Genomic DNA, 3,959 nt, shown 5'->3' with positions numbered 1-3,959 from the left:
AATATCCACGATTTAATGTCAAATTTTAGCAATTGAAAGCAATTGAAAGTTTCTGGAAGAAATTATCTAAAGTTGGCATGCTTTCTTGCCTGAAGCAAGACATGATTAGCAAGATATTGAACAAGCCCATCTGCCCAAAACAATACAAGGAGAGAGTCACCTTACTAATTCTCAGAATTGATCACTATCTTGTTGCTCACTGAAATGAACAACAACCTCCTGTTGAGGAATGATCAAGCCAAGCCCATCGGTACCTGAGCAACACTTTTGCTTAAAGCAAATGATGTTACTCATCGTGAACCTAATTGCAAAAGGAGAAATTGCGGCCATGAAAAAAAAATGGACCATATGACCATGAGCCACATAGCCAAGGCCCAGAGTTAAAGCGCATGGCCCCATGTTATATTGCCCTTGTCCAACAAGCCAAAGTGGAAAGGAACACTGGTCCAACCCACCACCACCATAATTAGCATGATCTTTGTTATCGATGTGGAGGAATTGACTGCTGGTCCCGCAGCTGCTGTGCGATAGCCGAAGCAGTAGATGAGTATTACGCGGGTCGTGGAACTAGAAATACCAACTTTATTGAATGGTCATTTTCTATCGATTCCACACTAGAGATCATGGATTTTCAGGCAGTTACTGAACATACCGAGGATTAGAAACTCAAAGACATGGGTATGATTGGCCCCTTGTGCCATATCTATTTTATCTTAATGAATGATGTTTCAGTCTTTTGATTTTGGTGATTTGTGTTTTCAATTATTTCGGATTATGGAAATGTGGTTATGTTTGAATATATTTAATTCAATAAACTTATTTATACATGTGATCCATTTAATTAAGTAAATGAATAGCCATATTATGTGGGGAAGTTTGTTGTCTGGCTAAAAGTGCTATTACGCACACCATACTCCTAGATCGAAGATATTTTTCAAACTTATTGCTTATTCATACCTCTGTGACAACCATATCAAGCCAATCCAACCTGATAAAGGGCTTTGACAAAGCCCACTTTATGTTGTCCAATGATACTGAACTCCATTAATGAGGCCTTATATTCTCCACGTTCTAGAAGAATGTTATTCAATATTAAGGATATTCGAACCAACGGTTATCACGTTGAAACCACTAAGAAAAATGAGTGGAATATCTTTGCATAACCTCCGAGTGTGCAGTCAGAAGCGTACATTGGAGAAATTGAAATCTGTTAGCTAGAAGCTAACTAATTCGAGCAACTAGTTGCTATGACATGACCGTTTGGGACACCCAGGTCAAAGTATGATTCACCGTATCCTCAACTCATCACATGTGCATCCCCTTCTGAATAAGGGTCTTGTGTATAATGACACATTATGCCAAGCTTACTCGTTAGAAATGTTTAATACTAGACCATCATATGCAAAGACTAGTACATACACCACCATTTTTCTGCACATAATGCACAGGAAATTTGTGGACATATCCAACCACCATGCGGACCAGTTAAATATTAATGGTTTTGGTTGATGTATCGACAAAGTGATCACATGTTACACTATTGTCCACAAGAAAACGCTGCTTTTGCTAAACTCTCACCTAGATCACGAAATTGAGGGTTCACCACTTGGATTATCCCATAAAGTCCATAAGACTTGATAATACCTGAGAGTTTACATCGAAGTCTTTCGATGATTATTGCATATCCCTTGGGATTGATGTTGAACATATAGATCACTATGTTCGCACCCAAGATGGTCTCGCAGATAGAATCTTGGTAATGATCACCAAGCTTCTAGTTTTTGTGTGGGGCTATGCAATCAATCTTGGTAAATTTAGTGAGGTTTGGAATCGGAATGAGATTATCATCGATGATATATTAGTATTTGCGGTAGCCACCGAAATTATAATAAGCGATGATCTCGAACCTTGCTTTGTTGATCAATATCAACGAAGAGACGATTGGCCAAAAAGGAAATAAGCAATCCAGGTCAAATTAGATTCCTTGACAAAGAGAAAGGTGTTTGGACCTGTTGTTTATACACCTCCCCATGTTAAACCTGTAGAATTTAAATGGGTATTTGTAAGGAAGCGTAATGAGAAAAACGAGATTGTGATACACAAGGCTCGTCTAGTGGCGCAAGGATTTTCTCAACGCCTTGTGATTGATTACGAGGAGACGTATTCTCCGTAATGGACGTATTAACGTTCCGCTACCTTATCAGTTTGGTAGTTTCCGAAAAAAAAATTGAATATGCAGCTTATGAATGTGGTCACAACTTATCTCTATAGGGATCATAATACAGAGATATACATGAAAGTTCCTGAAGGACTAATGATACCCGATGCAAATAGTTTTAGACCACGGAACATGCTCTCCATTCGTTAGAGACGTTCACTTTATGGATTGAAACAATCTAGACGAAGTTGGTATAACCGTCTAAGTGAATATTTGATCGGAGTGGATATATGAATAATAAACTATGCCCATGCGTGTTTATTAAGGAAACAAGTTCCGGGTTTGCAATTGTGGCGGTCTATGTCAAAGACATGAATTTGATTGATACTCCTGAAGAGATCAAGGAAACCACAAAACACCTGAAGTCGGAATTTGAGATGAAAGGCCTTGGGATAACAAATTACTGTCTCGACCTGGAGCCCGAGCATAGTGCAGATGAAATTTTGGTTCATCAATCAAATTACATCCAGGAGATGTTAAGACGCTTTAATGAGGATAAAGCTAAGTCTTCAAGCACACCCATGGTCGTCCGAAGTCTAGAGAGACCCGTATTGTCCTGCAGATGATAACGAAGAGATATTGGTGCCAGAAGTCTCATATCTAAGTGTAATAGGCGCATTATTGTACTTGGCTCAATGCCCTAGACCGGACATCTCATTCGATGTGAACTTGTTAGCTAGATATAGCTCTGCGCCAACACGTCGCCTCTGTAAATGGCATAAAAGACAATTTTGACTACTTTAAATGTATGACGGAAATAGGCTTATTCTTACCCTACGCATCAATGAATGGATCAAACCCCCTTTGATCCTCGGAATGATGCCTGCCTTGTTAGATATGCTAACACGGGTTATTTATGTAAACCCACACAAGGCTTGTTCCTAAACTAGTTATGTCTTTACTATTGGGAATATAATAATATCTTGGAGGTATATAAAACAAACCTTATTGCTACCTCTTCAAATTATGCTGAGAGTCTAGCTCTTCACGAAGCATGTTCAAGGTATTAGTTTTACCTAGTATGTAATCTTCAGGGGGAGTCGAAATTAGGGGGAGTATCCCGAAGCATACCCACTTGACCATCGTGTACTCTTTTTGTCCTTCGTCCAGGGTTATTTTGTCCCATTGGGTTTTGTTACCTGGCAAGGTTTTAACGAGGCACATCTTTAGCATGGTCACCCCACTTATACTACATCCTGAAGATGCTTTGATTCAACACATACGCATTTGCTCATCTTTTCCCTTCGACCACGGGTTTCTCTCGCTGGGTTTACCAGACAAGGTTTTGGTGCAGCAACTCTAATGCATCCCTCTCGTAGACATGCTACCTACTTATGATGCTGATAAGAAGGCTTCACCTATCTCTAAAGCTGTGATACTACTACTCCACACTCACGCGCGTTGTGCTCTTTTTTACCTTCGACCAAGGTTGTTTTTTCCCACAGGGTTTTTATTACTTGGCAAGGTTTTTGATGAGGCAACTTAGAAGCTCACAGCAGGGGCAACACTATTGACATGGAATATCCAAGGGGGAGTGTTGTAAATATTAATGTGGCTATTCATGTAATACCAATTAGTGTTGTGTGATATACGTCAATTATGATTGATTGGTGATTAACAGAATATAATTAGTGATTGATTGATTTGTAATCAGACGAATACTGGTGCAATCGTTGAATAGTTGCCTTTTGTATACCTGAGGTAGTCCTATATAAACCTCATGGTGAGATGAATAGAAACA

The sequence above is a fragment of the Rosa rugosa genome, chromosome 4 (assembly GCF_958449725.1).
Source record: "Rosa rugosa chromosome 4, drRosRugo1.1, whole genome shotgun sequence".
Lineage (NCBI taxonomy): Eukaryota > Viridiplantae > Streptophyta > Magnoliopsida > Rosales > Rosaceae > Rosa > Rosa rugosa.
This window is presented reverse-complemented; position numbering follows the sequence as displayed.